The sequence below is a fragment of the Scyliorhinus canicula genome, chromosome 2 (genome assembly GCF_902713615.1).
Source record: "Scyliorhinus canicula chromosome 2, sScyCan1.1, whole genome shotgun sequence".
Lineage (NCBI taxonomy): Eukaryota > Metazoa > Chordata > Chondrichthyes > Carcharhiniformes > Scyliorhinidae > Scyliorhinus > Scyliorhinus canicula.
Window position 1 is genome coordinate 77349475 of NC_052147.1, and position 26504 is coordinate 77375978.

Sequence of the window (26504 nt, forward strand, 5' to 3'; positions counted from 1 at the left end):
TTCCATGGGAGGTGGGAACCGGGCTATCCCCTGAGGCTTCCCCACCACCTCGCACTGCCAGTCCTGGAGGCCCACTGCCCCTCAATATGGACTGCATGCTCGCGGCCATGGAGCACAGGGAGTGGACCACCTCCGTCTGGGACTGCACCACATCACACATTGACTGTTCCACCGCCTTCTGATTCTGTGACAGTGACAGTGCCATCTCTCTCTAAGACTAGGCCACCCCTCTCTGTCTCTGTGCCACATCGGCCAGTGCCTGGGCAATGCCACCGATGCTTTCAGCCATGACCCGTTGTGACTGGACCCACTCAGGAGCACCACTGCAATGTCCAGTTGGCTCTGGCACATGGCTGCCTGTAAGGCAGTAGCCCTGTGCGGGGCTTCGGCCACCTTTGCACAGGTTATCCCAGGCCTTGGTCCTGCTGATCCATAGCGAAAATGCTCGCCCCCAAGACCCCCCACCGTGGACACAATCTGTGGGGTGTTGGCCTGGGTGGCACACAAGTTGGCACCACCTCCTGCTCCTGCATGCGGTAAAATTCCTCCAACAGCACCTGCAGGGTGGGTAGCTGGTGGCTTCAGTGGCCAGGGCACCCAGCAAAGGTGGCCGATACAGGTTCCGGCATGTAGTGAAGGATGGGGGTTCGGCCTACTGGTGAGGGGTAGGGCCAATGGTGTGTGGGATGGGAGTTGGTGCGAGGGGCACAGTGTTGTCTACTCATCCTGGTCGCTCTGAGGAGATCGTGCATTTTTTTCTTCTATAGCTGGCCGGTCGGGACAGCGTTGCTGACGGCGCTGACCACTCTGCCAGCTGCGCCCAGGAATGGCCAATGGCAGTGGCTGGCAGCCTCCTTCCTAGGCCGCAGGTAGCCCGCCTCTGCTCCACGGTGTCCAGCAGGGTCTCAAGCTCAGCATCCAAAAACAGAGTACCGCTCTCCTCGCAGCCATCTTGTTGGGGTGGTGTGTATATGCAGCTGCAGCTTGTCAATCACAAACCCGGTGAATCCCGGACCGTTTATCATTGAAATCAATTGCATGCCACGTGGCGCCGTTGCTAGCCTCTCAACGGTCGCTGAATCAGTCCAGCGAGGTGCCAGTATTGCTGTCGTAGAAGTCCACGAATCCTGCCCCACTGCCAAAACCCAGTCTCAGGAATGGAGAATTCTGCCGGATATTTTAAAACAAAACTTTATTATGAATACAATATTAAACAACAGCTTACAATTACCCCATAAACACTACTACTCAATTCCCTATTAAACAACAAGAAAAGAAACATACAGCTGTCAATCCATCTTAAAATCAGCGTGGCACAGAATAATACTTGCTTTATGATGTGACTCTTGTCAGAACCCCTTCAGACTCTGGCTGAATATCTTCAAAAAGCAGTTCACGTTCCGTGGTTCAGCTTCTTTCTTGTCCTCAGACAAGACTGCTCTGCTTTGAATATTATTACTCTTTTTATAACTATCTGACTGGAAGAAAATTGTGGATTCAGTGTCAGACAGATCAGATTTTACTTTCTCTCCAAAGCTTCCTCAAAATGTTTATCTGAATCCTTTAGCTCCACCCAGCAATGACATCATCTCCCCAAGCTGAGAAACAAATTAACTATCCAAGTTGAAAACACATTAATTCCCCAGGGACTTTCCTTAGTCAAACCACAGTGCATTAGCCCAGGCTTAAAATGCATTCTTCTGGTCAATTTCACCTTCTGGTTCCTAAGAAATCTCAGGTCCTGCAAAATTTTAAAAACATGGCCACTGCAGTCAAACATGCTATAACCCCAGACTTTTAAACCTTAAATTGCTCCAATATTTAGAATCCAATATTCTGAAAATCCTCCAACCGTCACACAAAATGTGTGTGAGTGTAGGATTGTATTGATTGCAAAGATGCCAATGATAATACTAAATTTTCAGTCCAGAGGTAATCATAAGTCGAACACCAGATAACTTCAAAGAACCTTTTATTTACCACAGGGCTACACGAGTGTAACTTCAGAGTTACAGCAAGTGAAGAGCAATTGTCTCTGAGTTACAGTTAACTATATACTTGTAAAACCCCTCAAACCCCTCCTTCATATAATTATTTCTTTCAATCATTAGCCACACAGTTAGCTCATTAGTTGCATCTCATAGCAATTCTTTATCAAGGAAGGAGTATCCCATCCCACAGTTGCGTTTCGTTCCCAGACAGTTCACAGGTTCCCACAGACAATTCACAGATTCCCACAGGCAGTTACGATCGCGTCAAGGTCATACCAAGCCAAACACAGAAGTAATTAATCTCACAAGGCACGTACACATATTACACAAACTTGACATTCCATTTCCCATCAAGCTCTGATTTTAACTTGACCAAACTCTCATTCCATTTCCCATCAATCTCTGATTTTAACTTGACCCAAACTCTCAGTCCCCCCTTTTATCATTTCATGATAACTTTTAATCCATAGCCACTTGCCTCAGTCTTTCCTATTCTATCTGCACTTCTATCATTTTCCTCCTTCTCTCTGCATCTTCTTTCTCATCCATTAGGCTCACTTCATGTTGCTGTATTAACTGTTGAGGAATTACTGCTGCACTGACACTTTTACACAAGCATTTCATTAGGAAGCTAAACATGATTATTACAAGTATTACAACTCCCAGCATCACTAATCCATGCACCAGGTAAGACCCCCATGATCCGCCCAGATACGTGTTTATATGTAATTCCCTTTTCTGCCTTTTGTTTACGTTATGCCTTGTCCTTTGAAGAGTTGATGTTTGATCCCTTTCACTTTCCTGCCAATAAGGGTTGTTCTTCACTAACACATCTCTCCCTTATACTTTTGTCTTGGCGGTACTATGCCTGTTTTTGCAACTATAGTCCCATCTACATTCAATCCGATGGCAGGGCAATCTTCCTTCAGTTCTTCCATCAAGGAGCAGGGTTTGGTGCGGTCGTCACACATAGGCCGAACATCCGTCCACCGGGGTCAAATTCCAGGATCCTCCTTCCTCAGGGTCGTTGTTGATGCAGCGTAAATTGTCCTCCCGATAAGGTGATGGACTCATTTTCCGCTGCCTCCACAGGTTGTTTGCTTGTCCTCCCTATTTGTCTCCAAGAGTCCCAGCAGGACTACGGTGTTAAGTAGGTACTTCATTCTACAGGCTGGGTAGAACTGTAACCTAGGACTTGGAAACAAAAAAGGTTACTTTTCATTTCACTTCGAGGCCTTACAATGATGGATGTGGATCCAGGCATTTTTCCCCAGTCCTTTCCTAATCCAATTACGAATCAGGACATACTCTCCCAGATTAATAGTGACAGAACTGGACAAGGGAGGTATTTCCTCATAAGCAGCTCGCACCCGTGAATGGAGGCCTTTCAACACCTTAGTTAAGGTTATCACATAGTTGGCCATTTCAGTAGTCATGTGGTGGAATCGGACGTCCTTGGGGTTTTCTTGATCCCAGGGAGTTCGAAAGGCTCTGCCGTATAGAATTTCGGCGGGACTCAGTCGTGTCTTTCCGGCCGGGGTTGCACGTATCTGGAAGAGGGCAATAGGCAATAATTTGAGCCAGGTGGCTCCAGTCTCTAGTCTTTGCCTGTAGTTTTGCCAGTTTCGTTTTTAATGTCTGATTAGCTCTTTCTACCATTCTCGCTGCCTGGGGTCGGTACGCGCAATGTAATTGTTGTTTTATTCCCAGCTGAGTACAAAATTCCTTATTGATCTGTCCCAAAGGCTGCTGCCTCCAAGGTTTTCCCGTCCTGATTTACTATCGCATATCCGGATAACCGCTCCCCCCTTTCACCGATGGAAGCACTTCCATCTGTGAACATGGTCAGGTCTGGGTCGTTAAGAGGGGCATCCAACAGGTCCTCCCTGACAGATGAATCTTCCTTTATAAGTGACATTGGAGCTTTGGATTGTTTAAGAGATAAATCTCATACTTTTTCTGTCGAGCCATGGTGAGATGCTGAGTTTGGAGTTGGCCTAGTAAGGCCGTGACTGAATGAGAGCCCAGCCTGGGAATAGCTTGTTGTTTTAGCGGATACTGCCTGTACATACCCACGCTTGGGTCTCATAAGACAGTTTACAGGGAATGTGGCTTGTTCAGCCATTTTGTGTCATTAATATCTAAGTTCTACCTTCGCATTCAACCTTTGCATGTCTAGTGAATTTACCATCGAAGTTTCTGTCTTAAATCAAGTCACTACATTATTGATTATACCTCTTCTAACCCTGTGTAGGTCGTCATGCCCTCAAAATCTAGTGGCACCCGCGTCATTGGCAGCCTGCTCCATAACAACCTTACCTAAAACACTGTACATATTTAATTCATATTATAAACAATACCGGAACGCGCGAGAAGCAGACATAAGTTGTATACGCATCCGATGTCTTTCCCCGAATGTAGCTGCAGCCAAGCATTAAAATAAGCTATATCCCTGGTCCAGTCTCTGACTGCTGGGATGCATATCCCATCAATAAATTATATAAATCCCCATAGTTCATATAGCTACATGTATCCTGTGAACGTTGTGAAGTCAATGATGTTCAAGTGCCTTGAAGTACTTGTAGTTGTTCTGAGATCTCAAGAGTCATCACAAGTCTCCACAGGTGCTGCTGCCATGCCAGCCTTTCCTGAATGTTTAACCTAAAAATTTAAAGGAAAAGTGTCCTGGTCGTCACCAGGTGTTAGATGTTGTCCGTATGAAACTCTTCCTGTATGGGCCGAACACTTGTGTTATGCAGGGGTTAGTTGTCCTTATATATATATATATATATATATATTCCAAACCTTTCATATCCATTTTCCTAGTTATGTTGCATTTGCCCGGTTAATTAGCCAGTTTATAATAACTCAACTATCTCAAATTCCTGAAGCTACTGCAAATATCGTGGCACTTATAATTACTTGTAAAGTTCTGTACTGTACGTCCTATGTTCTAACACCAAAGATCCATTCTGCATGGGTTAATTATCTGAATATATCTGAAAATTCAAAACTTAAGATTTAGAAGTTCCAACTAAAAATTAATCTTCAGCTGTTTTGACTTTTTATTACTTTTATCAAAATTACAAGGCCAGAGCTCAGTGTGGACAGGCAAACCAGCACGGGAGTGTTGGATTGCTGCCAAGTTCCTGTTATCAGGTGTCTGAGAACGATTTGTCTTTTGGAATATAGATTAGCTTTCAATCAGAGCCGTGTGATTTTTTTTAAATATAAAAACAGCTTCACACATTGTCTGAAGTTTTAATTTCCAAGTGTAATGAACTCCAATTGGCTTTATTGGTTGGCCAATTGGAGTATGAGCTCCCTCAATGATAGCTCATTGAGGGGGCCCATATAATCACATGTGTAGGCTTTGTGGGGCAGTCTTAAGTTGACTGGACTGCTACAGCACTGTTTGTAGCTGCTCCTGTAATATCATTACTGTAAATAAATATTAGTGTGGTGACGGAACACCTGCCTCCCGTAGATTATTACACCAAGCTAATTTTGAACAATTATTTTTAAATATCAAACACAATGTTATTGAATCTCTGACTGAACCAATTTTGCGCTGTATCGTGGTTCTTTCCCAGACGTCATGTTGTCATCATCCTACTTTTGTTTAAATTAGAAATATGATCATGGACATATTTAATTTACCCATCTGTTCTTTATACTTAATTCTGCAATCTCATAATTAAAACATCTGCGTTGTGAGACAGGTTAGTTTTACCCCACTGATGACTGCAAAGTATTTGTGTCAGGGAAGTTTTAACCCTGAACAAATGAAACACCGGCTTGATCATATGTCATATGAATTGCAACTTGTCATATGTATTTCAACTATCCTAACTTCCACTGAACACCATAAAACTAATATTTTCTTATTCTTACATACGTGATTTTGCACCCTGATTAAAATTCCTTGTGTATCAAAATTACCCCGGAAATGTCAATGATAGCCTTTGAAAAGAAAAAAATTGTTAACTGTACTCAACTATGATCTTTAAATCACAATGTCAGACAACACACCACAATAAGTTAGTGAAGGATTTTAGACTGTGTCAGTTGAGGGATTTTGAAACCATCAATTCAAGGTTACCAGCTGCACTTGCGATTACTGGAACTCAGTAGAAATCTAAGTTAAAACTTGTCAGGTGCAAATCAGAATTGTTTTATTTGTCTTCTATTGATTACAACTTGAAAGTCAAGTCAAAGTCTGAAGTTAAAGTCTGAAAATGAAATATGAATACAGAGAGACAGTGAATAGTTCAAATCAAAGTATAGATGCCTAAAACTCTTTTTCTCTCTCTCTGTCTATCTCTCTCCCTCCCTCTCTACGTAACTTGGTCTGTCTTTGGAACTCTTGTCGTTCTTTCTCTTTATCTACCTACTTCTGTCTCTGTCTCTCCCTGACTCGCTCTCTTTTGCTCTCTCAACTTTCGCTGTCTCTATCAGTCCCTCTCTCTGTCTCTGGCTCTCTCTCTTTCTCTAACCTAACCTAACCTAACTCTCTCTCTAAAATGGCAGCAAATTTGTCCATGGTATACTATTTCATATCTGTCCCAAGCGATCTGATCACACCCCAATACAATCCCAACTGGCCTGGGCCAGACTCAAACACATTTGATTTGACGGCATGCTGTCCATCTTCAATATGTAAAATTACTTCTAATTGTTGCCTGGCTGCCTTTTTTGTGTATGTTAAAGAATGCGATGTTGTGCTTTATCAAAGCCAGCAAAAACTGGTCTAATGCTGACCTGACTACTGTAACAGTGGAGACCTCATGCTATCTCATTATGTCATGCTGGACATGACTTCGAAATAATAATTCAAACCGTCTATTTCAATCTCGTAAAGTAAATTATGCTGCTTTTATAAAATTGTTGTTTTGAGAATGTTGGAATCATATATTTGATCCGATGTTCTAACTGTCCATTTATTAAAAACAAGTCAATCATAGTCTAAAATGTTTCAGCTAGTATAAATATGCGATTTAATTCACCCTAATCTCGAACGGCGTGAGAACCATAGAATCCTTCACTCCTACCGCCTCGTTGCCATGGATTCAGCCCTTGTCCTTGGAGAAATGTAATGAGAAGTGTCTTGTCTAATCAGACTTCTGTGTTACTTTTAAAATTATGACAATGAGTCTGCAAAATATGTGTTTTCTTTAATTTTAGAACTGGGAATTAATTTTTACGTTTAAACAGCTATTTTTTCCTCTATGAGGTGTCTTAGAAGCACCTGGCTTCTACAGTTAAGTAAAAATCCTTCTGGAGCCTATTCTAAAATTCCAGATTATAAATCCAAGGTTACTTTCTCAGAAGATAAATCGTAGCAGAGAGGTATTAACATTCACAGACCAAGCATACACACTCTCACAGGTCACAAATATCAGAGTAAAGAGACAGAAATTTCACAATAGCTCAATTAAAATACTGAACAAAATCTTTCATTCTCCTTTGAAAACTTTATCTGTGTTATTCCATTTAAGTCAATTTCTACTGATTAATATTAGAGACATTAGCTATTCTTAGAGACGTATATTTCTTTGTGCAGATGACCTGCTTGCTGAAATGGTAAAATTTTTGTACAGAATCGAAAGTGGTGGAGAACTTGGCATGATGCCATCTCCATCCCTTCCTTACTCAAATTTATTTTCTTGTTCTTTAAACTGAATTAAATTTTCAATGTTCACTATTTAACCAGTTTTTGGAAAGAGACATTACTGGATGTTTATTTTTCTTTTATTTCAAATGAACTGAACCACCGCCGAGTCTATCTGGACGGCCTGAAATGATCTGAAGTTATTCTAGACAAGAATCCATTGTTAAGTTCCTAACCTTAATATTGTATTGACTTTACTCCCCATTTTTCGTTTTGGGAGGGGGATTTGTCATCCTCAGATATTCCTGAACAAAAACTAATTGAGTGTTTTAGCCCAGTTCTGATCTTTTGGACTTTACTTTATTTGATTTTTTTTTTTTTCCTTGAGACATTCCAGGACAGTCGTTAACCGTAATTGTTGGCAGTTTTGTGATGTTTTTGCCAGTCTGCACAATTTGTACTGCCGCTATCTTTACTCGCTTTATTGCTATGCTTAAAGGAGTCAGAGCTCAGTTCCTTTAAACTAGCCTTTTTCCCAAATGGTGTGAAGGTTTAATTTATGTAATTTGTGCTTCTAACTTTATTTGTCTTATCTCTACTTCTGTGTATCTCACCATTTTTATCTGTTCCACAAAGATCACACCCATCTTTGATCATTGTTTTATTTTGTACCAGAGTATTTTGCTCTTCAAAAACCAAGAAAAATTTTAAACTGACTCTTTTACTCATTTGGCCTTGATACCAGATTCGTTGGATGTTACCTCACCGTCCGTCCGCCTTGCCGAGTGACTCTAATTTTTGGCGGTCGAAGGTTTGACTACTCGCCTTGTCCACCGACTCGAGCGGCGTCCAGCTCAGCAACATCCTTCCAGACTTACACCAAATATTAGGGGTGAAAATATTCACACGAAGACCTGAGTATCAGTAACAAAGCAGTTTATTATGTCAGAATTCTTGGAGATAAGATCTGGGGACTCCGCAGTCCCTGACAGCACCTTATCCCACTTAAGCTTAAACTCACATGGACTAGTATACAGATTCAAGGTGGATAGCCTAATGACTTGGTTCTTTTCCCATATGCGCATTCCTTTTTTCCAAGACCTTGGCTGTTTTAACTATTCCTTTCTCTGTCAATTTTATACCCAGTTTTAATGCATTAGTTTTCCCCCAGTGGCCATTTTTCTTCTCCTAAATTTTTATGCAATTCTCCCGATAATCTCAGCTGCTTTCCGGATACTGTTTACAAAGCGTTTTCAGTGCACTGCCGCTTTCAAAAGTGGTGTCTAACGTATTACCCATTACACCCTTTATCTGATGCCGGATGGTCCTTCCGATTACAATTTAATAGTGATCCTAGATCACTAATCCAATTTCGAATTTATTACAGGGTTGTCCTGCCCTGTTTTTCAATTGATTAAGGAGATTACGTGTGTGATGTTTTATGCCAGGGTCCGCAAGCTTTTGCCCTGTTTATGTGTTGTTAAGCAGAGTTATGCGCATCTGCAGGAGATTATAATTTAAATCACGGAGTAATCGCGCTCCGTACAAGCCAATTAACAGCTCGAAGGTGACACCGTAAAGATTCTATGTCACCCGTCTTACAAACTTTTATCGCGAAGGTAATAACAAGGACCATGTTGGCATCGATACCTCTTTACTTCTTTTAACTATTTCTTAAGGACTCCAACCCTTGTTCTTTAGAGGATTTTAACCTCAGGGACTCCAACCCAGCTCTTTTGAGGAATTTAACCTCAGGGACTCCAACCCGGCTCTTTTGAGGAATTTAACCTCAGGGACTCTAACCCAACTCTTTAGAGGAATTTAACCTCAGGGGCTCTAACCCAACTCTTTAGAGGAATTTAACCTCAGGGACTCTAACCCAGCTCTTTAGAGGAATTTAGCCTCAGGGACTCTAACCCAAGCTCTTTGAATTTCTGGGGTTCGCCAGACTGACCTGAATCTCGTAGGGATGTCTCCAGCAGCAGGCAGTAGGACAGGCTCGCGACCGGGACAGCGAAGGGGAAAAACCAAAGCGAAAAAATGCTCACATTTGGGGGCCCTATTTTCCCCACGTGTCCGGAGGCGATCTGCCGTTAACACCGTCTGCTTCTCGACGCACCAGAGATCCCAGTATGGGCCACCATATGATAATACTAAATTTTCAGTCTGGAGGTAATCATCAGTTGAACACCAGATAACTTCAAAGAACCTTTTATTTACCGCGGGGCTACACAAGTGTAACTTCAGAGTTACAGCAAGTGAAGAGCAATTGTCTCTTAGTTACAGTTAACTATATACTTGTAAAACCCCTCAAACCCCTCCTTCATATAATTATTTCTTTCAATCATTAGCCACACAGTTAGCTCATTAGTTGCATCTCATAGCAATTCTTTATCAAGGAAGGAGTATCCCATCCCACGGTTGCGTTTCGTTCCCAGACAGTTCACAGGTTCCCACAGACAATTCACAGATTCCCACAGGCAGTTACGATCGCGTCAAGGCCATACCAAGCCGAACACAGAAGTAATTAATCTCACAAGGCACGTACACATATTACACAAACTTGACATTCCATTTCCCATCAAGCTCTGATTTTAACTTGACCAAACGCTCATTCCATTTCCCATCAATCTCTGATTGTAACTTGACCCAAACTCTCACCAAATATGACTTGAAAGGAATTGGAAATAGAATGGAAAGGCAAGATAAAGGCACAATTGTTGAAACAGGAGACATATGCATTCCAACAGTAAGCTTGGTCCATACTGGTGTTACGATACCCTGGGTGAGGTGTGATCATTCCCAGCCCCACACCCTGGCGTCCAACATAAGTTAATGAACCAATAATTTGTGGTTTCCTGAGATCCTTGACCTCTGACTGTTCCATTGTGTTAGACACCAAATTTATAAGTAAAATTTTATCAAACTGTTTATTTCCAACAAGAGTAAAAGATGAACGTATAAAGTAAATAATTGGAACTATGGTCTACTAGTCTATCTATTCCCAAAACCCTGTCCCACCCTCCACCCAGACACACAGGCAGACACATGGTAAGAGGAGGGGAAGAATTAAAACAATGAGAATTCAAGGAAAAGGTTTGAGGTTAATCAAGGACCAGGTGAGACTTAAAAAGGGCTGGGTTAGTCAAGTGTTTCACTCTGGATTTGACGGAAGGGCTCGAGGGGTCGCGGTACTGATCAGAAAAAGGGTACGCTTCCAGATGGAGAAGGTGGTGGCAGATCAGAGGGGGGTAGATATGTGATTGTGACAGGGGCACTGGAGGGGACATTAGTGACGCTGTTAAGTGTATACGGTCCCAATTGGGACGATGTGGGATTCGCAAAGAAGGTGTTTGGGGCTGTCCCCGACTTGGACACACACAAACTGATTGTGGGGGAGGACTGGACCTTGGTGCAGGAGCCAAGGTTGGACAGATCATGGCCGCGCTCGCTGGTCCCATCAGGGGGGTGAAGGCGCTGGCTGGGCTAATGGTGGAAATGGGAGGGGTGCACCCTTGGAGGCTTCTGCACCCAAGGGAACGGGAGTACTCGTTTTTCTCAGCAGTCCATAAGGTATACTCACAGATCGACTTTGTTGTGGTGAGGAAGGCTTTGCTGGCTGGGGTTAAAGGGTCGGAATACTCGGCAATTGCAGTGTCAGATCATGCTCCACATTGGGTGGATATGGTACTGGAGAAGGGGGTAGCGCAGAGGCCGGGGTGGAAATTGGATGTGGACTTTTGGGGAATGAAGTGTTCTGTGAGAAAATTGAAAAGGTAAATAAGGAATATGTAGGTTTCAACTGTACGGTGAGGTGTTGAGGGCAGTTGTCTGGGAGGGTCTAAAGGCGTTGGTGAGGGGTGAGGTAATTTTGTTTAAGGCCAGGTTGGACAAAGAGGAGAGGTTGGAGCGGCAGAGGGTAATGGATGAGATGTTGGAGGTAGATAGGAGTTATGCAGAAGATGGGGACCCAGCGAAGCTGGAAAAGAGGAAGGAACTACAGGCGAGCTTCGACCGATTGTCTACCAGGAAGGCGGTGCACCAACTGAGACGAGCAAGGCGTGCAGTTTATGAACATGCAGATAAGGTGTATGTTAGCAGGTCAGCTCCAGAGGGAAGCAGTGGCAAGGGAAATTCTTCAGGTGAGGGACAGGGCAGGGAAGTTGGTGGTGGTTCCCGATCTGATTAACAAGGTTTTTGAGGAGTTTTATGAGAGGTTGAACAGGTCAGAGTCACCCGGGGGAGACTGTGAGATGCAGGAATTTCTAGATGGGTTGGAGTACCCGAGGCTTGGGGAGGGGGACAGGGCTACATTAGAAGGAGCAATAGTGGAGCAGGACATACAGGAGATAAAGGATGCGATTGGAAGGATGCAGTCGGGGAAGGTGGCAGGGCTGGATGGGTTTCCGGTGGAATATTATAAAAAATTCAAGGATAAGCTGGCACCCCTGATGGTGGGGATGTTTGAAGAGGCGATAGGGAAGGAGGTGCTGCCACAAACCTTGGGGCAGGCATCAATTTCACTGTTGCCAAAAAGAGATAAGGATCCGACGGAGTATGGGTCGTATAGGCCCATATCACTTCTGAATGTGGACGCAAAAGTATTGGCGAAGGTCCTGGTGGATAGGCTGGAGGAATGCCTCCCGAAGGTGATAGGTGAGGATCAGACGGGGTTCGTGAAAGGGAGGCAGCTTTTTTCAAACATTAGGAGGGTATTGAATGTCGTTATGGCACCGGCGGAGGGGAAGGAAACAGAGGTGGTTGTGGCATCGGACGCCGAGAAGGCATTTGACCGGGTAGAATGGGGTACTTGATGGCTGTTCTGGAGCGGTTTGGGATTGGACCAAGATTTGTAAACTGGGTAAAGCTACTCTATAAGGAGCCGAAGGCGAGTGTCTGCACAAACAACATCAGCTTGAGATACTTTTCTCTCCACCGTGGGACGAGGCAGAGATGTCCTATGTTGGCCATCGCATTAAGAAGTTCGGGAGCATGGAAAGGAATAGTGCTGGGGGGGATAGAGCATAGGGTGTCCTTATATGCCGACGACCTGCTGCTGTATGTGTTGGAACCGAGTGTGTCGATAGGGGGAATATTGGAGCTACTGCGAGTATATGGGCCTTTCCCGGGGTACAAGCTGAATCGAGACAAGAGTGAGTATTTTGTGGTGTCTTGGCTGGGGGTGGGGGCAGGGGTGGGGGGGCTGCCATTCCGTATGGCGAGGGCTGCCATTCCGTATGGCAGGGACTCACTTTAGGTATCTAGGGGTGCAGGTTGCCCGGGAGTGGGGGAGGGTTCGCAAGTACAACATCTCTAATTTGATGGGGAGAGTGAAAACAGATCTGGCAAGGTGGGTTGGTCTCCCTCTGGCGGATTGGGTACAGGCGGTTAAAATGAATGAGTTGCTGCGTTTTCTGTTCATTTTTCAATGCCTACCGATTTTTCTGCTGAAGGCTTTTTTCAGAGAGATTGAGGGAAGGATTACCTCGTTCATATGGGGATGGAAGGTGGCCAGAGTGAGGAAGGTGCTGCTGCAGAGGGGAAGGCAGGCAGGGGGTTTGGGTCTTCCGAACCTGATGTACTACTACTGGGCGGCGAATGTGGAGAAGGTGCGGAGCTGGGTCAGCGGGGTTGATTCCCAGTGGGTCAGAATGGAGGAGAGTTTGTGCAGGGGGTCGGGACTGAAAGCACTAGTAACAGCGCCGCTCCCGATAGCTCCGGGGAAATACTTAGGGAGTCCGGTAATAATAGCTTCATTGAGAATTTGGAGGCAGTTTCGCCAAAACTTCGCGTTGGGGACAGGGTCAAGGGAAATGCTGATTCGGGGGAACCACAGATTTGAGCCAGGGAGGTGGGATGGAATTTTTTGGAAATGGGAGAAGGGGATTAAGACGCTAAAAGATTTGTTTCTTAGGGATCGGTTTGCAGGATTGAAGGAGCTGGAAGCGAAGTATGGGCTGGAGCAGGGGGAAATGTTTAGATACTGTGTGGAGTCTGCACATCCTCCCCGTGTGTGTGTGGGTTTCCTCCGGGTGCTCCGGTTTCCTCCCACAGTCCAAAGATGTGCAGGTTGGGTGGGTTGGCCATGATAAATTGCCCTTAGTGTCCAAAATTCTATGATTAACCTAGGACAAAAGTTCGGCACAACATCGTGGGCCGAAGGGCCTGTTCTGTGCTGTATTTCTCTATACATGCAGGTTCGGGATTTCGCCAGAAAGGAGATACAGAGCTTCCAAGAGGAACCAGCCTCCACATTGCTGGAGGAGGTGCTGACGACAGCGGGACTAGAGAAGGGGGTAGTGTCAGCGGTGTACAGAGTTATTTTGGAAGAGCATAAGGCACCACTGGAAGTGATCAAAGCAAAGTGGGAGGAAGAGTTGGGAGAGGTTATAGAGGAGGGGTTCTGGTGTGAGGTGCTCCGGAGAGTAAATGCCTCCACCTCGTGTGCTAGGTTGGGGCTGATACAGCTGAAGGTGGTATACAAAGCACATCTCATGAGGGCGAGTATGAGCCAATTCTTTGAAGGAGTAGAAGATGTATGTGAGCATTGCGGGGGTGGGGGAATCACGTTCATATGTTTTGGTCCTGTCCAAAGCTAGAGGATTACTAGAAGGAGATTTTTAGGGTAATTTCCAAGGTGGTACACGTGAAACTGGACCAGGGTCCCCGGGAGGCCATATTCGGGGTGTCGGACCAGCCAGGGTTGGAAACGGGGGCAGAGGCAGATATCGTAGCCTTCGCCTCATTGATAGCCCGAAGGCGGATCCTGCTGGGATGGAAAGCAGCCTCTCCACCTTGTGCCCTGGCGTGGCGGGGGGACCTGTTGGAATTCCTGACTCTTGAGAAGGTTAAGTTTGAACTGAGGGGAAGGATGGAGGGGTTCTACAATTCATGGGCATTATTCATTGTGCACTTTCAAGAACTGGATAACATCGAACATTAGTTGGGGGGGATGGATGGGAGGGTTGGGGGGGGGGGAGGGGGGCTGTGTGTATTAAGGGTGACTATGGGTGATCCCTGATTCCTTTTTGTCATTTGTTTATGTAAACATGCGGGCTAATGTTTGGGGTTTGGTGGGAGGATGGGATTGGTATTATTATGGGGATTGACATATTTGTCGCTGATTATTGTTTGTTGTTGGTGGGTGTAAATTTGGGAGAAAATGTGAAAAAGTAGGAGAACAAAAATATATTTTTAAAAAAGGTTTGAGATTAATCTTCCCTGCTGGGGCTGGGGCTCTGTACATACCGGTCTTCTATGAATGCGACCCTCTGGGGAATAGATTTAAACAAGAGAGGTGCAATTTTGACCTCTGAGCACCAGGTGGAGACTTGCACAGGAGATTCAGATTGATGCAATTCTGACCTCCAACCATCAGATGGAGCCTTTGTCTCCCTGAGATATTACTGGAACTTTATACCTGAAGAATTACATATTTTCCATTCACCTGATCTTTGTGCAGAAACACCAGCTGTATTATAAAGATAGTTCTCAGTTTGGGTTCTTCCCAGCCATTCAGGCAGAGGATTATAGTATTACAATCCTGGTGAGAAACTCTTGCAATATTTCACAGTTCTTTTTTTTTTATAAATGTTTTTTTATTGAGTTTTCATATTTTATATATGACAAATTACAAGTTATTAGAGAGAGAGAAAAAAAAAAGGAAAACACAAAAATTTTTTACATGAATATTTACAGGTAAGCATCTTCATAACAATAATTGTGGCCGCCCCCTTTAGCCAGCATACATATTTTACATTCCCCAATATGGCCGAGGCACATGTTTATAGGCATTTATTTATAGTTTGGTTTTGGGCCTTGGCTTGCCATCAAACCCCCATACCGAGCCCGTAGCCCCCCCCCCCCCCCCCCCCTCCCCCCGGCTACCTTCCCCCGATTCCCGCCCATTTTCCCCTGGTTCTTGGCCACCCGACTATTCTTCCTCATGTACGTTGGCCACAAACAGGTCCCGGAACAGTTGCATGAATGGCTCCCACGTTCTGTGGAAGCCGTCGTCCGACCCTCGGATGGCGAATTTGATTTTCTCCATTTGGAGAGATTCCGAGAGGTCGGACAGCCAGTCTGCAGCTCTGGGTGGTGCTGCTGACCGCCAGCCAAACAGGATTCTACGGCGGGCAATCAGGGAGGCAAAGGCAAGGGCATCCGCCCTCCTCCCCAGGAATAGATCTGGCTGGTCTGAAACCCCGAAGACCGCCACTATCGGGCATGGCTCCACCCTCACCCCCACCACTTTGGACATAGCCTCGAAGAAGGCTGTCCAGTACTCCACAAGTCTGGGGCAAGACCAGAACATGTGGGCGTGGTTGGCCGGGCCTCTTTGGCACCGCTCACATTTGTCCTCCACCTCCGGGAAGAACCTACTCATACGGTTTCTCGTTAAGTGGGCTCTATGTACCACTTTTAGTTGCGTCAGGCTGAGCCTTGCGCACGTGGAGGTGGAGTTGACCCTATGCAGTGCTTCGCTCCAGAGTCCCCACCCTATCTCCATCCCCAGGTCGTCCTCCCATTTCCTTCTTGTTGCGTCCAGTACGGTGTCGTCCCTGTCTACCAGTCGGTCATACATGTCACTACAGTTCCCTTTCTCTAGGATACTTGCGTCCAGTAGGTATTTCACAGTTCTGACTGCTGTCTGTCTTTTAAAAAGGAGTGCATTCACAGGTCTGACCAGGAGTTTTTAAAATAGCCTGGCAGAGAGAGAGAGAGTGCCTTCCAGTTGCTTCCTGGCTGAATCTCTTCTCACTGAACTCAGGACAAAATGGAGCTCTTTGCATGACCCACCTTTCTTCCAGAAGATTCCGAATGGCTTCATCAATCGCAAGCCATAACAGGAGATGGCTTGGTATTCCAAACCCACTGATTGGATGCTTGCCATGTCTGTCAAACTGTCATCATGGCTCTGCCACCAAACTTAAAAGGGAAGTCCTGGGCTAGTACATCAGACCAGGGTTGTTTAGGTTTGCCTCAGACTGTAGTTTAAGCAAAAGTCTCAGTATGGCAGCAGCCCAGCAAGAACTGTAGATTAAAGGCAGCCAGCAGGACAGGGATTAAAAGGAACACAGAACAGACAAAGGGTTTTACTACAGTATCCTAATGCTAGCAGTAGTAAATAAGATGGCTACTTTTGATGTTTAAGCATTTCTGCAAAGACTTAACTAGGCATAAATTAGCATCCCTAAGCACACAACTGCTAAAAGCCATAGCTAAGCAGGGTGTGCTTCAACCATAAAGGATGGAGACCCGAGGTACTAAAAATTCTGGCAAGTATCTTGGCCTTGCTCCAAAATCAGAGCAGGTAGAAGATACCAAACCTAAAACAGACCAGCTTACCTTAGCCAAAATCTGTGAGAACTGTGGAGGCTAGAGTTAGAGTTCAAGGTGAAAGAAAGAGAAGCCCAGACGGAAAAGGAGAATGCAGGAGAAAGAAGAGGCAAGAGAATTCCAACAAAGAGAAAAAGTGAGCAAGTAGGCTTTCAAGCTTGGTATGCTTGAAAGAGTGTTAGATACACAGCATCAGGAACTGAGACCGATTGCAGCAGTCAGGGAGACTCTTATTTTGTCTGATGGTCATTTAAATACCCTTAACCCAGAGTCAAATTTTGATTTCCTGAAGTATTCCCAATGTGTCTGCAAGTTTGAAGAGGATGGTCTGAACACTTTCTTTATAGCCTTTGAGAACCTGGCAGTTCAATTACAGTGGCCAGTTGAGTTTTGGAACCCACTGATACAAGGTCAGTTAATAGGAAAGGCCTTTGAGGTTTATTCCATGCTGCCTCCTGAGGGATCTGCCAGTTATGACAAAACAAAGCCTGATATTATCAGTGCCAGTGAACTCTTCCGGAGGCATACCACCAATAATTCCAGAACTCCCGTAAAAAAAACCACAGACCTTCCTGGAATTCAACAAAATTAAACAGCTAGTATTTGACGGTGGGTCCGAGCTCTAAAGGTTGACCACACCTGTGAAGAAATAAATAGTACTGCTAGAGGAGTTTAAAAACTGTCTGCATTATAGCTTCAAAACTCACAGAGAGGAACACAGGGTTTCCAAAGTCAGAAACGCAGCTATGATGGATGATGACTACAATTCAACCCATGAACCTTTCTCCTTGCCTTTCCTTCCATCTTCTTCTGCAACCAACATCTTTGCCTTCTTTCCAATTCTATCACCAAAGGAAAAGAAAAGTACCACAGATGCCTTAACCCTGAAATAAAACCGAAAATTCTGGAAATATTCAGCAGAGTTAACACTTCAAATCAATTTCCTTTCATAGGGCAAGGTTAGAAATGTCATGGTTTCAGCAAGTGAATCAGGGAGGGTGAAAAAAGAACAAAAAGGAAGATCTGTGACAGGATGAAAGACGGGGAAGATTAAATGACAAGACGGCTGATGGTGCAAGGCGAAAGGGAGTGGTAATGGGACAAGAAACTAAAGATGTGTTGAGAGAAGGTGTGAATGGCAGGATTCTGAATAGCTCCAATTCCAAAATAAAAAGCAAGGAAAATCTGCAAAGAAACAGAATGGGGGCAGAGGTTATGGTCTGAAATTGTTGAACCGAATAATCAGTCCTGAAGGTTGTAAATGCCAAATTGAAAGCTGATGCGTTTATTCCTTCAGCTCACATTGATCTCATTGGAACATTGCAAGAGGCTGAGGACAGAGAAGTCACCGTCAGAGCAAGCTGGAGAATTAAAATGACAGACGACTGGAAGCTTGGTGTCACTTTTGCAGACTGTACATTTTGCAAAGTGGAAACCCAAACTGTATTTAGTCTCCCCAGTGAAGAGAAGACCATATTGTGAGCAGACAATTGAGTATTTATATTAAAAGAAGAACATGCAGTTTCACCCAGAAAGGTTTCACCTGCCTGGTAAAAGGTTAGCTGATGTAATTCCTGTAGTTACATAGCAAGGTACTGTGGGAAGGGGAAGAGGTGTTGGGATGATTGATGAGTGGATCAGGGTATCAGAGAGGAAACAATCTCTTTTTCACTCAAGACCATAAAGCAGTGAAAGAACAGTGGACCAGGTGAGCAGTGTCAGTGTGACAGTGCAGCAGAGCAGTGTGAGAATGGCAGACCAGCAGAGCAGTGTGAGAGCGGCAGACCAGCAGAACAGTGTCAGTGTGACAGACCAGCAGAGCAGTGTGAGAGCGGCAGACCAGCAGAACAGTGTCAGTGTGACAGACCAGCAGAGCAGTGTGAGGGCGGCAGACTGTGGTAAGCCACTGTTGCACCTCTATTAGAGGATGTGTGATAGGACCTGTACTACAGGCGTGTTGGTAGTCCCTGAGTATAAATATGTGTGTCCTCCATGCTGCTGCTATTTCGCCAGCTGCTGTGGGAGGCCACACATCTTAGAGCAATAAAGCCTCAGTTGTATCCAAATCAAGTCTTTGTGCAATTGATCATGCATCAATTTATTGCTCTAAGATTTTCAAAAGATGGACCTCCGTATCAAACTGGATCGCCTTACAAAGGGCAGCGCGGGCCGGGCAGCGTTGGCGTGGGTGTTTGCAGCTGGATCCGCAGTCAAGATCGCCTTCAGGTGGACCCGCAGTCAAGCGATGCCAAAAAGGGCTTTCAGCACTGGCTAGCTTGTTTCGAGGCATACACCAACTCAGCGCCCAGCCCTGTCTCGGAGGCTCAGAAGATACAGATCCCTTACTCAAGGTTGAGCTCCAGCGTCTTTCTGCTAATCCAAGACGCGCCGACTACACCAAAGCCATGATGCTTCTCAAAGAGAATTACGCTCAGAAGACACACATGCTCTTCGCCAGGCATGTACTCGCCACTCACTCTCAACGCCCTGGTGAGTCCATAGAAGACTTCTGGTGGGCCCTAATCCAACTCGTCCGGTTTGTGACTGTCAGGCCATTACGGCCACCGAACATTCAAACCCCCTCATGCGGGAAGCGTCTGTTACGGGGATTGGGTCGGACCTCATACGCCAGCGACTGTTAGAAGGGGCCACACTCGACCTAGCAGAGACAAAGCAGCTGGAGCTCTCTATGACGGTCGCCTCGCGCAACGTTCAGGCCTACAACCCCAGCCACGCGGCCCAACCCTCCTACGCATCATGGACCCCACAGACAGCCACCCCAGCGGGGGCCTTACCCAGCCAATATGCCTGCGCCGTACGCCAGCCAGCGAACTCCGGGGGTATCCGATGTTACTTTTGCGGCCAGCAGAAACACCCCCGCCAACGCTGCCCGGCCCGCGCTGCCCTTTGTAAGGCTTGCAGCAAGAAGGGCACTTCGCCACGGTGTGCCAGGCCTGTGCAGTCGCCGCTATCGCCCCCACCCCCCTCGTTTATGGACAATGGGCGCCGCCATCTTCACCTCCGCGGACCACGTGCAGCGAGTGGCGCTGCCATCTTCTCCCCCTCAGAATAAGCCCGGCCAGTGGGCGCCACCATCTTCCTCTCCGAGCAACACGTGCGGCCCATGGGCGCCGCCATCTTGTCCTCCTCAAGATCTTCAGGCGCCGCCTTCTTGTCTCCCCCACGGCACATGGGCACTGCCAGTGTTCCAGGACCTGTGCCCCTCCGGGCTCTCCATCAGCCGACACCAGCGACGAATGACCATGACTCACCTCAGTGACCATCGACCAGTCTTGCCCGCACAACCTGGCCACCGCATCGAACAGCGTTAAAATCAACGGACACGTTACCTCTTTCCTGCTGGACTCCGGAATCACCGAAAGCTTCATCCACCCGGATAAGGTAAGGCGCTGCTCCCTCGCGGTACACCCCGCCACCCAAAAATTCTTCCTGGCCTCCAGATCCCGTTCCGTGATGATCAGGGTACTGTACGGTCACACTCACGGTCCAGGGCGTAGAATTCAGCGGCTTCTGCCTCTACGTCTTCCCTAACCTCTGCGCTGCCCTTCTACTCAGCCTGGACTTCCAGTGCAACTTCCAGAGCCTAACCCTGAAATTCGGCGGGCCCCTACCACCCCTCACTATGTGCGGCCTCGCGACCCTAAAGGTCAATCCGCCTTCGCTCTTCGCAAATCTAACCTCAGATCGCAAACCCGTCGCCACCAGGAGCAGACGGGACAGCACACAGGACAGGGCCTTCATCAGGACCGAGGCCCAGCGGCTGCTTCGGGGAGGCATCATCGAGGCCAGCAACAGCCCCTGGAGAGCCCAAGTGGTAGTAGTTAAAACTGGGGAGAAACACAGAATGGACGTGGACTACAGCCAGACTATCAATCGGTACACGCAGCTCGACGCGTACCCCTTCCCACGCATATCTGATATGGTCAATCAGATTACACAGTACCGGGTATTCTCAGTGGTTGACCTCAAATCCGCCTACCACCAGCTCCCCATCCGTAAGGCGGACCGCCTGAGGAAGTGAGAAAACGAATAGGGTGGACAGTAGGACCCTGAGGGTAATGTGTTCACAGACAGAGAACAAAGGGGAGAGCAAAGCATGGCTCGGGGGATGGTAGCCTCGTGGAGAATAGTGAAAAGGATGCTGGGTTAAAAATGTGCCCAGGATAAAGAGAGCCAATTAGGATATAGGGCCAGGTCAGGAGGTGTGTAAAATGACCAATGGGAAGTTTGTATGCGAATCTTGATGTAATTTTGAAGTATATCTCCAGAGTTCTTTGTATTGAGAGTCTCTTACTCCTGGATTCTGCAGAAGACAGTATGTGTGTTCTGCAGGTCCTATGGATTGATGCAGCCTTGCAAGTTAGTTATTATTAAATTATATGATACCTGCAAATCCATCTCAGATTTTATTGAATCTAGACTGACAGCAAATTAACCAGGAATTAATACGCCTATACACTGCCTTTGAGGCAGACGGCCGCCTCTATCACTTCCTCAGGGTTCCCTTCGGCGTCACCAACGGGGTCTCGGTCTTCCAAAGGTAGATGGACCGAATGGTTGACCGGTACGGTTTGCGGGCCACCTTTCTGTACCTAGACAACGTCACCATCTGTGGCCATGATCAGCAGGACCACGAAGCCAACCATGCCAAATTTCTCCACACCGGCACTCTCCTAAACCTCACCTACAACAAGGAGAAGTGCATGTTTAGCACGACCCGCTTGGCCACCCTCGGCTATGTGGTCCAGAACGGAGTTCTGGGGCCCGATCCCGACCGCATGCGCCCTCTCATGGAGATCCCCCTCCCCCACTGCCCCAAGGCCTTCAAACGCTGCCTAGGGTTCTTTTCGTACCACGCTCAGTGGGTCCCAAACTATGCGGACAAGGCCCACCCACTCATACAGTCAACCTATTTTCCCCTGACGGGCGAGGCACAACAGGCCTTTGCCCGTATTAGAGCCGATATCGCCAAGGCCCGGATGCACGCAGGATCGAGACACTGCCCTTTCAAGTAGAGAATGACGCATCAGATGTCGTCCTAGCTGCCAAGCTCAATCAGGCAGGCAGACCAGTGGCATTCTTTTCCCGCACCCTTCATGCCTCAGAAATTCGGCACATATCCGTTGAAAAAGAGGCCCAAGCTATCGTTGAAGCTGTGCGGCATTGGAGGCATTACCTGGCCGGCAGGAAATTCACTCTCCTCACTGACCAACGGTCGGTAGCCTTCATGTAAAATAACACATGGGGCAAGATCAAAAATGATAAAATCTTGAGGTGGAGGATCGAGCTCTCCACCTACAATTACAAGATTTTGTATCGCCCCGTTAAGCTCAACGAGCCCCCAGACGCCCTCTCCCGAGGTACATGTGCCAGCGCACAAGTAGACCGACTCCAGACCCTGCAAGACAGCCTTTGTCACCCAGGAGTCACACGGTTGTACCATTTCATAAAGGCCCGCAATCTGCCCTACTCCGTCGAGGAAGTACAGACAATCACCAGGGACTGCCAGGTCTGTGCGGAGTGCAAGCCGCACTTCTACCAGCCGGACCGTGAGCGCCTGGTGAAGGCCTCCCGCACCTTTGAGCGACTTAGCGTGGATTTCAAAGGGCCCCTCCTCTCCACCGGCTGTAACACGTATTTTCTCAGTGTGGTCGATGAGTACTCCAGATTCCCCTTCGCCATCTCATGCCCCGATATGATGTCTGCCACCGTCATCAAAGCCCTCAACACGACCTTTGCGCTGTTCGGTTTCCCCGCCTACATCCACAGTGACAGGGGATCCTCTTTCATGAGCGATGAGCTACGTCAGTTCCTGTTCAGCAGGGGTATCGCCTCCAGCAGAACGACAAGCTACAACCTCAGGGAAATGGACAGGTAGAGAGAGAGAACGGGACGGTATGGAGGGCCGACCAACTGGCCCTACGGTCCAGGAACCCCCCAGCCTCTCGCTGGCAGGAGGTCCTCCCTGATGCACTACACTCCATTAGGTCACTACTGTGCACCGCCAATAACAATACGCCCCATGAACGTCTTTTTGCCTTCCCCGGGAAGTCCACAGGTGTCGCTCCTGACTTGGCTTACAGCTCCAGCTTAGGCACGTCCGACTCCACAAGGCGGACCCGTTGGTGGAGAGGGTGCAATTGCTCCATGCAAACCCCCAGTATGCCTATGTGGCGTACCCCGACAGCCGCCAGGATACTGTCTCCCTCAGGGACCTGGCACCAGCAGGTTCCACACATACACACCTCCAGCCCGGCGCCACCCTCCCCTCCCCCGGCGCTCCCAGAAGCAACCCTCTCCAGGACCATCCGTCATCCCCCTACCCACGCCCGAGGATGAAGAGGATTCCGGCACACTCCAGGAGTCACAGGACATCAGACCAGCATCGGCATCGCCGCCATCACTACGTCGCTCCCAGCAGCACATCAAGGCCCCGGACCGGTTAAACCTCTAACGGGTCCACTGGACTTCAAAGGCACTTCTTTTTTCTCTCTATCGAATATTGTAAATGTAAAAACCAACTGGCCCTACGGTCCAGGAACCCCCCAGCCTCTCGCTGGCAGGAGGTCCTCCCTGATGCACTACACTCCATTAGGTCACTACTGTGCACCGCCAATAACAATACGCCCCATGAACGTCTTTTTGCCTTCCCGGGAAGTCCACAGGTGTCGCTCCTGACTTGGCTTACAGCTCCAGCTTAGGCACGTCCGACTCCACAAGGCGGACCCGTTGGTGGAGAGGGTGCAATTGCTCCATGCAAACCCCCAGTATGCCTATGTGGTGTACCCCGACAGCCGCCAGGATACTGTCTCCCTCAGGGACCTGGCACCAGCAGGTTCCACACATACACACCTCCAGCCCGGCGCCACCCTCCCCTCCCCCGGCGCTCCCAGAAGCAACCCTCTCCAGGACCATCCGTCATCCCCCTACCCACGCCCGAGGATGAAGAGGATTCCGGCACACTCCAGGAGTCACAGGACATCAGACCAGCATCGGCATCGCCGCCATCACTACGTCGCTCCCAGCAGCACATCAAGGCCCCGGACCGGTTAAACCTCTAACGGGTCCACTGGACTTCAAAGGCACTTCTTTTTTCTCTCTATCGAATATTGTAAATGTAAAAACCATTTGTTGTATATAGTTCTCCACCACCCCCGCCGGACTTAATTTTAACAGGGGTGAATGTGGTAAACCACAGATGCACCTCTATTAGAGGATGTCTGGTAGGACCTGTACTACAGGTATGTTGGTAGACCCTGAGTATAAATATGTGTGTCCTCCGTGCTGCAGCCATTTTGCCAACTGCTGTGGGAGGCCACACATCTTAGAGCAATAAAGCCTCAGTCCCTCATCCTGATGGCCACCTTTGTGAGCGGCTGCATCAAGCTGTGCGTGGACCCCCGGCATACAAACACCAAGTGCCACTACATACTGAGGTTCTATCTGTCCCCGGTGTTACGAAGGATGGGCCTGACCTCTTTGCACGCTCCAAGTAGTTGTACCGTGCCATACCACCTGTCCCTCGTGGAAAAAGTTTTGAAGAAAAACACCTTTGACCACAAGACAATAAAGCAGTGGTCAGCACATAATGTCCTCGAGGCCCTCAGGGAAAAGGAGACTGTGGAGGACGTTGGATGGTTCCCTGAGCAGACTGTCAGAGTCATCTGGCAGAACGCCTCATCACCAGAACTATCAAACAAGCACCAAGACCTAGCTTGGCTGGTGGTGAGAAGGTCCCTCCCTGTCAGATTCTTCATGTACACCCCAAGGCTCAGCGCCGTTGCACGCTGCCCTCGGAGTGGCTGTGGGGGAGATGAGACGGTCACCCACCTCCTTGTGCAATGTGCCTTTGCAAAGAAGGTCTGGAGAGAGATGCAGTGGTATTTGTCAAGGTTCATCCCGAGCAGCTCTGTGACACAGCACTCTGTGCTCTACGGACTGTTCCCAGGGACACACACCGAGACAAACATCAACTGCTGCTGGAAGGAGTCAACTCAGTGAAAGACGCTCTTTGGTCTGCCCGAAACTTGCTGATCTTCCAGTGCAAAGAATTGTCCTCGACCGAGTGTTGCAGACTGGCACATTCCAAGGTCCAGGACTACGTGCTGAGGGACGCACTCAAGCTTGGGGCAGCTGCTGCCAAGGTGCAACGGGCGGGTAACAGCGTAAAACCCCTTGGTGTGGGTCATTAACACTCCAATGTATAAAAGAAACATGATGATGTAAATATTTAAGAAAGAATTGTAACATAAAGAGGGATACGTGTGTAATGTCATCCCAACTGAATGGAAGAAAGTCAAGGGAATGTGTAACTTTGATGGAAATTTACAGTCAAGACAATTTGAAATGTTCTGTCATGTTTATTATAGATTTTATGAATGAAGTATATTTTTTGAAAAAAAAATAAAGCCTCAGTTGTATCCAACTCAAGTCTTTGTGCAATTGATTGTGCATCACAGACCAGCAGAACAGTGTGAGAGCGGTAGACTAGCTGAGCGGTGTGAGAACGGCAGGCCACCAGTGCAGTGTGAGAGTGGCAGACCAGCAGAGCAGTGTGAGAGTGGCAGACCAGCAGAGTAGTGTGAGAGTGGCAGACCAGCAGAGTGGTGTGAGAGTGGCAGACCAGCAGCACAGCGTGAGAGCGGCAGACCAGCAGAGCGGTGTCAGTATGACAGACCAGCAGAGCGGTGTGAGAGTGGCAGACCAGCAGAGCAGTGTGAGAATGGCAGACCAGCAGAGCGGTGTGTGAGTGTCAGACCAGCAAAGCGGTGTGGGAGTGGCAGACCAGCAGAGTGGTGTGTGAGTGGCAGAGCAGCAGAGCGGTGTGTGAGTGTCAGACCAGCAGAGCGGTGTGGGAGTGGCAGACCAGCAGAGCGGTGTGGGAGTGGCAGACCAGCAGAGTAGTGTGAGAGTGGCAGACCAGCAGAGCGGTGTGAGAGTGGCAGACCAGCAGAGTGGTGTGTGAGCAGCAGAGCGGTGTGAGAGTGGCAGACCAGCAGAGCGGTGTGAGAGTGGCAGACCAGCAGAGTGGTGTGTGAGTGGCAGAGCAGCAGAGCGGTGTGAGAGTGGCAGACCAGCAGAGCGGTGTGAGAGTGGCAGACCAGCAGAGTGGTGTGTGAGTGGCAGAGCAGCAGAGCAGTGTGAGATTGGCTGAGCAGCAGAGCGGTGTGGGAGTGGCAGACCAGGAGAGCGGTGTGGGAGTGGCAGACCAGCAGAGCGGTGTGTGAGTGGTAGACCAGCAGAGCAGTGTGAGAGCAGTAGACCAGCAGAGCGGTGTGAGAGTGTCAGACCAGCAGAGCGGTGTGAGAGTGGCAGACCAGCAGAGCAGTGTGAGTGGCAGACCAGCAGAGTGGTGTGAGAGTGGCAGACCAGCAGCGCAGTGTGAGAGTGGCAGACCAGCAGAGCGGTGTGTGAGTGTCAGACCAGCAGAGATGTGTCTGAGTGTCAGACCAGCAGAGCGGTGTGAGAGTGGCAGACCAGCAGAGCGGTGTGAGAGTGGCAGACCAGCAGCGCAGTGTGAGAGTGGCAGAGCAGTGTGAGAG